The sequence below is a fragment of the Pelophylax lessonae genome, assembly GCF_965119305.1.
Source record: "Pelophylax lessonae genome assembly, chromosome: 1".
In the NCBI taxonomy this organism is placed as follows: Eukaryota; Metazoa; Chordata; class Amphibia; order Anura; family Ranidae; genus Pelophylax; species Pelophylax lessonae.
In genome coordinates, this window is record NC_138768.1 from 632,399,297 (window position 1) to 632,412,366 (window position 13,070).

General features: G+C 39.7%; 2 pseudogenes across 2 annotated transcripts in view; one reads left to right on the top strand and one right to left on the bottom strand.

The window, feature by feature from the left end:
* LOC309548836 (piggyBac transposable element-derived protein 4-like) overlaps positions 1-13,070 on the bottom strand; it is a 1,162,992-nt pseudogene that overhangs the window by 357,547 nt on the left and 792,375 nt on the right. The window lies entirely within an intron of this gene.
* LOC309544749 (glyceraldehyde-3-phosphate dehydrogenase-like) lies at positions 2,157-2,755 on the top strand (annotated as a pseudogene). Its single transcript has one exon. The product of its transcript is annotated as a glyceraldehyde-3-phosphate dehydrogenase-like (transcript).

Consider the following 13,070-nt stretch of genomic DNA (forward strand, 5'->3'; position numbering starts at 1 on the left):
CCTTCGAAAAATGATGCAATCAATAGCCGCTGGCGGGAGGCCTAGATGCTCATAGAAGAAGAAACCCCATGGTGAATAGTCAAATCATACATAGCATAAAGCAAGGCGTAGATAACTCACTCGTAAGATGATCGAGATCGAAATCAGAGTACAGTGTGCGCCGGGATGTTTCCGCGTTCCACGGCCGACGGTTGTCGGCCGTGGAACGCGGAAGCATCCCGGCGCACACTGTACTCTGATCTCGATCATCTTACGAGTGAGTTATCTACGCCTTGCTTTATGCTATGTATGATTTGACTATTCACCATGGGGTTTCTTCTTCTATGAGCATCTAGGCCTCCCGCCAGCGACTATTGATTGCCTCATTTTTCGAAGGGGAACCCCTCATCATCATACAGGTTGTATTTGCAAAAACGCCACCCAGTGGCCACTACGGATTTTACACAACAAAGTTTTTTTCAGTTTACTATCACACTTTGTGTGGCACGTTTATTTACCTATCACCAAGTTCTTTTCACACAATGTATGGTAGTGGGTTTATTACACTCACGGTATTTGTTTATAGCACTGTTTAAGATTTAATTTGGAATAAGCACCCAGATTTGCATTTCTGACTATCATTTTATAATACTATTTGGCACATTTCACCATTTGTGGGTTTTTACACCCTCGTTATTTGGGGTATTTATAAAGGTAGCGCCAACACCAATCGTCACATTTTTATTTATCAGAATGAAAAAAAAGTTGACACCAGAAAAAATAGTAAAAAAATAGCAAAATCAGGACTTTCAAAATCATGCCACAGTTTGAGGATTGTTGGTGTTCATGGGGACCAAATACACAATAATGTGCTGTGTAACTGAATGTTTCATTCTCAGTCAACCAATACCAAAGCAATACCAAATCTGAAAAATCATTAGTAGATAAAAAGGAAAATCACAACATACTTAAAGTACAGTATATACAGTATACAGCATGACAACGAACCTCTTTGTATGATCCCTTTTGCTTTTTGTTTTATCTGTTCAATATATGCAGTTGATCGTGCCACAAATCCAGTAAGCTTTACCTTCCTGTGCACTCTGCCTTTGCTGCACTTTGCCCAGTTCATCTTCGTAAACTCCAACACCCCCCCCCCCCCCTTGTGTTAAGATGTTAAAAATTAGAGGACATGTTTTGTAGTCCTGTATCAGGGGACAACACTGCTCCTCAATAGACACAGTAAGCTAGTGTTGACACAATAGGACATGAAATGTGTTACTGTAAGTAACACCAGGTAAAAATTAAAGAAAAATAATCCTAAAAAAAAAAGAAAACCAATGCAGCCACCACATCTAAGGACTGGTAAGCTGCAATACATAAAATTGATGTTCTTGTGTTTAATGTATGAGATGCATCCTAAAAAAACGTCAACAAAGCTTTTGAGGCGCATCTCCTGTGTTCCTCTCCTGCACCCATGTTGCTGCTCCTCCTGTGGCTATTAATGGCATAATGATAGTCAGGAATTACTAGCTAATACATAGCGGAAGTGTCAAAATGCAGCTGACTTGTTAAATAATACTGGCAGATAGTCTGGAAGTGTCATTGTGTAATAAAGAGTATCTTTGTATTGTTACATTGTATTTTCTATTTAATTCATATGTATATCAAAAGTGTGACCTCACAACGTCAATTAAAGAAAACATACAAGATAAAAAAAAAACCCGCAGCAGGACAGTGCGAGAGGCAGAAACTACAGGCAACTAACATCATAGTAAACATTGGCATCGACAGATTTTGCTGTACCAAGCGTCTGGTGACCCACGCTGCTTTTGAGTCTGTAAAGGTCAAAGTTGTTCACATAAATGACCCCTTCATTGAACTGAATAACTTAGTTTATATGTTCAAGTATGACTCCACTCATGGACGCTTCAAAGGGGATGTGAAAGCTGAAGAAGGCAAGCTGGTCATCAGTGGCAACCCCAGCACTGTGTCTTAAGCCTTGTTCACACTACTAGTTGTTTTTCGCTCACACTAGCAGGTTTTGTTCAACCCAGCGACTGTTAGTACAGCGATCTTCCCTGCTGTGCTATTGTGTTCTGACAGGGGGGCAGACCCCCCACCAGAACACTGCAGTCAGCGCCTAACAGAAGCCGGTCGACAGATCTTTTACGGTCATGACCCTTCGGGTCAGCTGGGTTCTGTCGGAGCTGCTGCCGTACACACGGGCCAAATATCAGCCGGTTTCTATTGAATCTACCAGTGTGTTCACAACCATTGACAAGGCATTTGCTCACTTAAAGGGAGGTGCCAAGTGTAGCACCATCTGCTGATGCTCCCATTCATGCCTTTTGTGTCAACGATGAAGCCCTCGACAAGGCAAACAAAGTTATCGGCAATGCCTCTTGTTCCACCAACTGATGGCAGAGGTCCTGGACAGAACATTAACTCAGCATACACCGGTGCTGCAAAGGCTGTTTACAAAGTAATTCCTGCTCTGAGCTTAAAACTCACTGGCATGGTATTCAGAGTCCCCACTCCCAACATATCTGTGGTTGACTTGACTTGCCGCTGGCTTGGGGGAGAAGTCTGCCAAATGTGATATCAAAGCTGCAGTGAAGGAAGTATCTGAGGGACCATTGAAGAGAATCCTGGGATACACAGAAAATGAAGTGGTCTCCTCTAACTTCAATGGTTGCACCCATTCCTCCATCTTTGATTCTGGTGCTGGAATTTCACTAGATGATCACTTGTAAAACTGGTTTCCTGGCATTAAAGTGAATGCAGTTACAGCCACTGTGTGGTGGATCTCATGGTGTACATCACTGGCAAGGAGTAAAGTCTTGTCCATGTCCACTGCTCCCCTTTAATTGCAGAACCCAGTGCTTCACCCAGTGCTTTGCTTTATCACTGAAAGGGCCCAGAATAACACCTTATTTAGCATGTCATATTCTGTGTATCAAATAATTGTGAAGTCTTAGGAAAAAAAAAAAAAATTAAAATTTGTTCCTATTGAATCCCGTATTAATTTCCGCCTCAACCTAGCTATTATTTTCCTGCTTACACTGGTCAAAATAGAAAAATATATAACTTTTTTTCATTTTTACATATTTTGGTGTACAGATTATATATTCCATATTCTATATTTATAGAAAACAAAATAATTTTTGCAAGACAATATTAGCCAACAAGAAGCCTAGTTTGTCCCCCAAGCAAGTAATGTATGTACTGTATTACGAATCTTACATATTTTGCATGTTATCTTTAATTTCCAATGATGTAGGAATACATGATGAGAGGAATAATTTGCAGGATGGTGCATTGAATTGTTTACAGATTTTTAGGGTAAAAAAAAAAAGGGGTCAAGTGAGCAGTGAAAACAAGAACAAGTTCCATGGAGCAATTTGCGTACAAGTGCTTAACTTCAGATCATTATTATGGACAATGGGCAATCGGCTGAATGATCAGGATAAGACTAACCTGAACTTGCACGCTTCCTAAACAGGTGCAATGTTAGAAGCAATAAGGCAAAAAAGTTCCTGATGGCAAAAAGCTTGCATACCCTACAGAATAATGAAAAGTGCACACACATGGCCTCTTCACTATAATGTCTCTGTGACTCAATTAGGGTAATATGTGGCTGCATAGTCTCTATAACAACAGAGAGTCAAGCTGAGAATCACTACTTTAGTAAAACAGTTCAAAACACAGCTAATTGTAATCATCCTCTTGAACATCATCCCTCACATTGAAACCCAGGGTAGATCTTGTAACACAAATGAACAACTGGAGAGATCCAAGACACAGTTCCACCATTGTTGAACTGGAGTACTCTGGTAGCAATAAACTAGGGTCTTTTGGAGAAATTGCTTGCTATTTGGCTCTGGCCTGGTGGCCACACACACCTGTTCTGACAGTGAAGGGCCTCACCTGACTGCAGATTGCGTGCCCAGCTATCGGTGTCTTATCAGGTGTGGCCTCTGTAAACTGCTGAGGAATTGATACTCCCTGGGCATGTCCAGGAAACAGGGAGTTGTTGGAAAAAGAGTAAAAGGGGCCTGTGTCTGCATCTGAACATGGTGAGTAAATGGGCATTTTTCCACAATAATAAAGAGTGAAGAGTCAGGTAATATGTGTGTGTGTGTGTGGGGGGGGGGGGGGGGTTGGATAAGGTGGATGTGAAGGGGAGGGCAAAGAGTAGGTACAATTTGTGCTGTCAGCATGGGTTTAGATAATGAAACATGCTGCAGTACTGGGTGCCAGAGTGTGATTTGTATAGAGCATGTGCAGCATAATCTGTAGAGTCCTACTGCAGAAGGGACAAAGTAGGACAATATTGGAAAAGGGGGAGACATTCACAATGGCACCACTTCAACTTTTGCTCAATAATTGAGAAACCTTTAAAGGTGGTGTATATTATTGGGCCATTCCAAATAATTCTGCCTGAATATTATATCCAAACAGTAACGATACCCAGAGGTGGTACTATCCTCCCTAAGAGCTGAGAAGGTGCCCTGGATTCCATAGTGCAAGAAGGGATTCCAGGCCTTTAAGAAGGCACTGTGTTCCTGTGTTAAAGGATCCAGATTTCACCTGTCTTTTTATGGTTCAAACCAATGCCTCTGCTTTAGGTTTAGATGTGGTCCTGAGCCAAGTGGGCCAGATACAAGAGAAACATTCCATCATCTACCTGAGCAGGATGCTTCTTCCCAGGGAGGTGGCATATGCAACCATTGAGAAAGAGTGCCTATCGATTATATGGGCACTGCAGAAGCTGCAGCACTACGTGTATGGCTGTAGCTTTACAGTGATCATTAAGCACAATCTACCATAATGTGATGATTATGAGGTCTCATGAACCCCAAACTGAGTGGAGAAATGGGCTGTTGTACTGAAATCAGTGCCAACCTCTGCTCCAAAATGTGCAATTCAGAATCCCGGGAAGAGCCAGGTGACGTCACTTCCGGTCTATGGCCGAGACCGGAAATATCGGAGTTTACCGCTGAGTGTGGAGGTCTGATTACTGCTGCTATACTGTGAGTTTGCTATGTTGTTTTTTTTTTCAATACATTTTAATACCTATGAAGTCCCTTCCTTATTATATATCCCTGATCTGAGTAAAATCCCTGGGAAGATTTCCTTGGTCATCACCATTAAAGAGGCAACACTCCCTAGAGGCTGGTCTATTCAGAGGAGATAAGAACCTTCTAGTGGCCCCCTATAAAGCCCATGTTGTGGAGAAAAGACCGCAGCCAAGCCTGGTGTTACATTTAACAAAACGCTCATTTTGAGTGTATTGGAGGTGAGCGGCCATTGCACTTATTTTGGATTAGCTCACGTTTGGTGACACGGTTCCTTTGCTGCTGGCAATTTGAAGAGTCACAAGAGTCACTTTCTATACGTTTGGAGCACATGAAGTTTTTTTGCACTTTTGGAAATGGACACTTTGATTCACTAATTTATTTTATTCATCTGCCTCAGATTTTTTGGAGCACTTTATTACGCATGAACTGTTATCAGCATTAATATATCATTTATGACCATTGCCTTATCTTGCACAGTGCACTTGGGTTTTTTTTACTCCTTCCTTTGGCACGATTTTATTTTTTTGTATGATATGATTCATGATATTATACTATTTTATGCATTCTTTGATGATTATTTATATTTGATATATTCAATTTGGCACAGTGCACATTGGATTTCACTTTTTATTAATACTTACTGTGGATTATGCGATTCTTGGTATTATAGATTTAGATTTTATATTTATTAGAGTTGTTGTTTAAATATTTTTTTTTGAATACCTCCAACCCTCTTTTCTTCCATACATTTATCATATCCACCCATTTTTTGAAGCATGCGATTCCTAGTGTATCGGAACCTTTACATCAGTTAAGACCATTATTCATTGAGAAAAACAGAGCCGATTTATTTTACAGTTCTTACATCTTATTGTGGTGACAATATAAAATTGGCAGCTCCTTTTCTCCCCTTTTTTTATATTTGTTTTATCTTATTTCATCTACTTTTATACTGTATCTACTTCTCAATCACTCCATTGGTAGCGCATTGGCTCTTTATCCTGTGTAATTACTTTCATTGCATTGGTATACAGGTCCCTAAATTACGGTATATATCCGTAAATGTTCTCCAAATGTATTTGCCAGATGCTCTTGCTATCTGCATAAATCTATGTGTAGCCAGACAACTCTGGACCCCATGGATTGCTATTGACCCAACCTTGCCAAAATAGGCTGTCTGTTGAAGTCACCCATTCAGCTACAATTACCCACTTATGAGTACCAACGATAAACACTAATCTTTAAAGATTGTAAGCTCTAACGAGCAGGGCCCTCTAAATCCTCCTGTATTGAATTGTATTGTAACTGTATTGTCTTCCCTCGCATTGTAAAGCGCTGCGCAAACTGTCGGCGCTATATAAATCCCGTATAATAATAATAATAATCTTTAAGAATTGCATGTGCAAAGAAAATGCATAACACAATAAAATTGAATAGGGAGTCACTTCCCTTTTCTAGAAGTCTTAAAATATTTTGCAGTGATGAATTTAGGTAAAATATTTTAGGGCTGTTAAAAATGATAAATAGTTAAAATAGAATATGTCATATTCACAGATGTCACATTACCTGAGCTCCGGCTTTGCCTCTTGGCAGTGTTAACAAAATGAGAACATGCATACAAAGTCCAACATAGAGATATGTGCCTTATCAGGAACAGGCCAAGCTTTTACAATCAGTTTCCTCCAGATAAGACTCTACCATAGCAATCTTCGGAAGTGGCGCACAGCGCTGCCTGATAAGTTTACATAAGAAAGGAAACAATCAATTTACAGCTGTGACTGAATAAGCCCTTATCATGCTCATTTCCTCACTATTGCTTCACAGGCTAAATATTACATGTTCAAAGTTAACTTCCATGTGACAGCCAAATATTACTGAAAGAAAAGATAGATTACTGCTTTTTTTTTAAATTTAAAGTGAGGACTGCATTTTCCCCTGGGGAATTTAAAAAAAGCAGTCTTTTAAGAGGCAGCAGGATCACCTGAACACCTGGCAGCTGCTGTCCTACTACACTCTCAAAAGAGATCCACTGTGGATTACTTTTCAGAGGACAACAGACACTGTTATCCATCTGCAAGAGCCCTTCATCTGTCTTCATCTGTCGTTTTCCAGTGTAGGTTTGACTGATTGGCTTGAGCAGTGCAAATATTTGTATTGTAATTATACACATTTCATTTTGATGTGGCATAATAAGATGTGCATAATTAATGTAATATTGAATGAATTCATGTATCATTAATGTATTATTAATATATCATTAACACATAATGTATTAATAAACACAAAATAATAGGTCTTCCATGGTACTGGTTTACAAAGGCCAGTGCCGGCTGTCATCCTGCTCAAGCGAACTTATCCAAACAAGTCAACTAGTGAAGTTTTTATGCTAGAATACAGGTGATTGAGCAGTTTATAATCTATGAAGTCCTGTTATTATAATTATGATAATACAGGATTTATACAGGGCCAACAGTTTACGTAGCACTTTACAATGTAGAAGGGGACAGTACAATTACAATACAGTTCAATACAGAAGGAGTAGGAGGACCCTGCTCACGGGGCTTACAATCTAAAGAGAGAGGGAGGTGGTACAAAATGTAATAGCTGGAGGGGATGATCTGATGGAGCTGACTCCAGGGATTGCCTAAAGGTGCACAGGGTAGAGGCTGACCGGACATACTGGGGCAGGGAATTCCAGAGGATGGGAGAGGCTCGGGAGAAGTCCTGGAGGCGAGCATGTGAGGATGTAACAAGGGAGCTAGAGGGCAGGAGGTCTTGGGGGGAGCGGAGAAGATGATTTGGGCAATATCTGCAGATGAGGTTGGTAATGTAGTTTTGGGTGATGTTGTGGATGGCCTTGTATGTTGTGGTTAGTATTTTGAATTTTATATGGTGGGGTAGGGGAAGCCAGTGAAGGGACTGGCAGAGAGGAGCAGCAGTCACAGATCAGTTATTATCTCTGCTTTACGGCAGCAACCTTTATGAGCCTGTGGATAGCCTGCTCTGCTTGCAGTTTAACGCCTGTCAGCTACAATTTGTATTAGAACAGATTCATATGCAATAAATTAATTAAGGTTGAACACCAGGCAAAAAGCTAAATGCACAGATGAAATAAATATAAGGGAAAAATTTAACCTGCCAAATGATTTCTATTGGATAAATAAATAAATAATTAACAGCGCTTGCTAAATATATAAATAAATGAATATATAAAATAAGTATTTAAATATATATATAAATAGGGTGACCAAAATACAATGCCAAATGCATATAAATATATATATATATATACAGTATATATATATATATATATATATATATATATATATATATATATATATGTGCAAAGATGCAATAAATGTGCAAAAATACAAAAAATACTACAAATTGCCAAATGCATGTACAGGCGGTCCCCGGGTTACAAACAAGATAGGTACTGTAGGTTTGTTCTTAAGTCGAATTTGTATGTAAGTCGGAACAGGTAATTTTTTTAAGTGTAGCCCCAGCCAAAATAATAATTTTTAAGTTTTTTGGAAAGCATAGGGAAGGGTTAACACCCCTGTACCCTTTGTTTTGCTGCCTCTACCCCTGTTCAGAAGATTTCACCTCACTTTCTGTCCCTATGACAACTGGATTTTGAAAAATTTGGGTTGTTGTGGATCGAGGGTTAGTGATAAAGCTTCAGTGGGGACAGATTTTTCCCATGAGAACCCTTACAAGGGTGAATTTCCCTTCCTAGGGGTAGATTTCCTCTCACTTCCTGTTGTCTCCCTCTGTTTGTAAGTAGGAGTCGTTTTTAAGTCGGATGTTTGTAACCCGGGGACCGCCTGTATATAGATGTGCAAAGGTGGATTCAATAAATGTGCAAAAATGCATAAAATACAAAAAACGACCAGTGCAAATGTGCTCAAACTGTGTTAGTGTTCCATAAATTTCTTTGTGGTGAATACAGTGCTCAACGGTGCCAAGGTGCCACACTCCCCACTTGCACCCCTACTCACCAAAAGTAAAGACCCTCTAGTGGGTCAAATGGGGCAAATTCAAGGTGAGTACAGGGTCCTGGGTGTCTGGTCAATAGTGTCCAAGCAACATGCTCTCTTCCAATGATGGATACTGATTCCTTAACGGGCTCAACCCAATTAAAAAGGATAAATCATAGTTATGTAATGCATAAAAGTTTTTAATATTAAAATGTAGGCAAGAATACTCACAAACTAAAACAATAAAATAGGCAGTCAAACAAATGGCAAGCTACTTCCTGGAACGCCGTCTCCTGCGTTCCACCGAAAACCAGGAAGTGACGTAGATGGTTAGGGTACACCGAAAGTTGCGTCAAATGATTTCTTTTTCTGACCAAAAGATTTTGATTTACACAGTTCTGGCAGACAGCACAGGCCCGTCTTTGGCAAGTGACCAAATCTTCTTTTCTGCTGTTAAGTAACATATACATGTCCTGTGCCTCCTCCAGCCTATGACTGGACAATGAAAGGTGAAGCAGCATAATAATGAGTTTTTTCACTCACTCTGCTGTCTGCTCCTATCAGAATGCTCCTTTTGAGCCCACATTCACAGCCACAAAATTGATTAGCTCATTGTTTACACTTTAACACCACTGCCCAGAAAACACTATGGGGTTAATTTACTCAAACTGGAGAGTGCAAAATTTGGTGCAGCTCTGCATTGAAACCAGTTGGCTTCCAGGTTTTCTTGTCAAAGCGCAGGCTGAGGTTAGAAACTGATTGGCTACCTTGCACAGTTGCACCAGACTTTGCACTCTTTAGTTTTAGTAAATCAACCCTATACTTCTACTTTGCTGTCACTACTTTGCAGACTTTTTTTTTTTTTTAAACGTTGTGTATCTCCTGGGGTCTTGACTGTTCATGTAGACTGCTGCTACTAATACTACCATTGTTAAACTTCTACTACTACAACCAGCAAACATTATGCACTTATCTTGATGTCAATACTATTTTGCACACTTGTAACTTGTCAATGTTAAGTGTAGCCTTTATTGACTTTGTATAGTTTATAGGAACGTGTTCTGTAAAATGTCTATAGGATTTAGGGTATTATAGATGGTTCTGAGGAGTAGAGGTTCCTTTATAAGAAATACTTTTCAAAGTACTGTCTAACTAAACTGTTTTTATCTCATGTTAGCAGGCTTGCACATAACTTCTTAAACTTGCATCTCTAGTGGCACCCAGAGGACAACCTGATATAACTGTTTTAGGTTACAATTTAGTGTTTACTATCTATTATACACCTTTTTAAATTCCTATTCTTGAGGCTAAATTATACTGTGTAATGGACCCTTAACATTGTAACAGTATATTCCAAAGGAGACGCTAGTAACTATTAATCTAGCACAAATCACTTTCATAAAGAGATATACAATCAGCAACTGTGCTTATTTATTATTAGTATTTATTATTATTATATTTTTACAGGATTTATATAGCGGCAACAGTTTGTGCAGCACTTTACAATGTTAGGGCAGACAGTACAGTTACATTACAATTCAATCCAGGAGGAATCAGAGGGCCCTGCTCGTTAGAGCTTACAATCTTAGAAGTAGGGTCAAGAGATACAAAAGTTAATAACTGTGGGGGGTGAGCTGATAAAGAAATTAAAAGTGCAGTTGTTAGGTGAAGGCAGGATAGGCTTCTCTGAAGATAAAAGTTTTCAGGGATCTCCTAAAAGTGGATAGGGTTGGAGATAGTCGGACATAATGGGGTAGGGAATTCCAAAGGATGGGAGAGGCTCAGGAGATGTCCTGAAGGTGAGTATGGGAGGAGGTGACAAGGAAGCTAGCGATCAGGAGGTCTTGGGAGGAATGAAGAGGACGATTGAGTTAGTATTTTGAGACTAGCTTAGTAATGTAGCTGGGGGCCGAGTTATAGATGGCTTTGTAAGTTATAGTTTGTATTTTTAATTAAATTAATTGGGTGAGTGGAAGCCAATGGAGGGATTGGCAGAGAGGGGTAGCAGACGCTGAGTGGATTGTAAGGTGGATGAGTCTGGCAGCAGCATTCATGATGGACTGAATAGGAGCCTATGTAAAGGTAAGCCAATGAGGAGGGAGTCGCAGTAGTCGAGGCAAGAGATAACCAGGGAGTGATTCAGGAGCTTTGCGGTTTCTTTGGTTAGGAAGGGAAATATTTTAGAGATATTGCAGAGTTTGAGGTGGCAAGCCTTGGAAAGTGATTGGATGTGGGGCTGAAAGGAGAGTTCAGAGTCCAGGCGAACACCTAGAACCCTGGCATGCGGGGATGGGAGGAACGTTGTGCCATTGCTCTTGACAGAGAAGTGAGAGAGCTTGGTTTTAGACAAGTTGTGTTTGAGGAAGTGGTGTGACATCCAAACAGATATGTCTGTTAGTAAGTTAGTGATGTGTGAGGAGACTGAAAGAGTGTGCTGAGGGGTGGAGAGATAGATTTGGGTGTCTTCAGCATAGAAATTATATTGAGAGCTATGGGAGGCTATCAGCTGACCAAGGGAAGAGGTGTAGATTGAAAATAGGAAAGGTCCAAGAACAGAACCTTGAGGGACCCCAACAGAGAAAGGGAGAGGGGTGGAGGAAGTAAATAGTGAATTATAAAATGTTTGTCTACTGTATGTGTAATGTGTACTAACCCTTAGCAACCAATTAGAATTTAGTTTGCTATGATTTGACATGACTTCTGACTGACTGCTTTGGATTACTGCACTTTATACAAAATAACTGTATAATTCACCTTTCAATTATTTATTAAATAGGGCTTATTGCTGTTTAATAACTGGTGTGCCTTATCAAGAGTTAAACTCCTTGAAAAAAAGTCAAGGATATGCTAGCTATAATTTTTAGCTGTTAGACTAAACCTTGCAAAACACCTCTTCATCCTGTGATATATAGGACAGTGTGAGACTGGAAAGGAGCCTCAGGAATTTTACCAGGTCTCAAAATTCCAGGCTAATTCTTGCAGACACTGACCTATGAATTTCAAACAAAAACAAGGTAAAGTGTTGAAGAAGTCAAGTACTTTCAAGTTACAACACATCATGCTCATTCTGGACTTATGAAAGAATGGTTAGTTACATGTGCAAATAAATCAGAAACTGGCTCTGTTGATTTTAATTTTATTTTATTTTTTCATGTATAAAAACAGATTTAAATATCAAACCAAAAAATGTAATGACACACTGCATCCCTAAAATACACCAATCATAAGGACATATATTCCCATTGCACAAGGGCCACTGGCTCCTACAATGCTTTTTATTAACCTATAAGCTGTTTACAATTTGGTGGGAAAATCATGAGAGGCACTCAAAAATATTTTGCTCACTCTTAAAACTTTTGGCATCTCCAGTGGCCTAGGAAGGATACACAGGTTACTGAGATTAAGACAAACTCATCTGCCCTCTGTGGAGGTAAAAAAAAAGAAAATGGTGCACCATGCTCTAGTTAAGTAATCAATGGGAACATTCGATATTTATTACAATTCCACTAGTGAAAAAGGCACCAGATAAAGAGATGATTTCCTTCTAATTGGCGATCTGGACCTCTGACCACAGTCCTGCAAGGTATGTGGTGAATGGGGGGGGGGGCAGATTGTTACCCCAGCTCTACTGCTAATGTGGAAGGTGTGTGTGTGTGTGCATTTGCGGTTAAAAGTACACTGTATAGTGTATACCCTTGTGTATACCCTTGTATGTTGTGGTTGTTAAGGTCCCCCATCTAATAGCTTTTTGAAACTATCGATGCTCCCTGCTGATACCACTGCTTGTGGAAAAGAATTCCACTTCCTTACTGCTCTGAAGATAAAGAACCCTTTACGCAGTTTAAGGGTAACTCCACTTTCGTAGGGAAAAAAAATAGCAAATAAAGAAAAAACAATAAAGCGTATACAATTACAACACAAATCATATTATAATTGAATGTTATTAAAAATTACCTTTCCTTTTCAGTCTGCAGCCGCTGTCATTTTCTGAAAATGCAATATGGCTACCTGGAGCTGTTCTGTACAC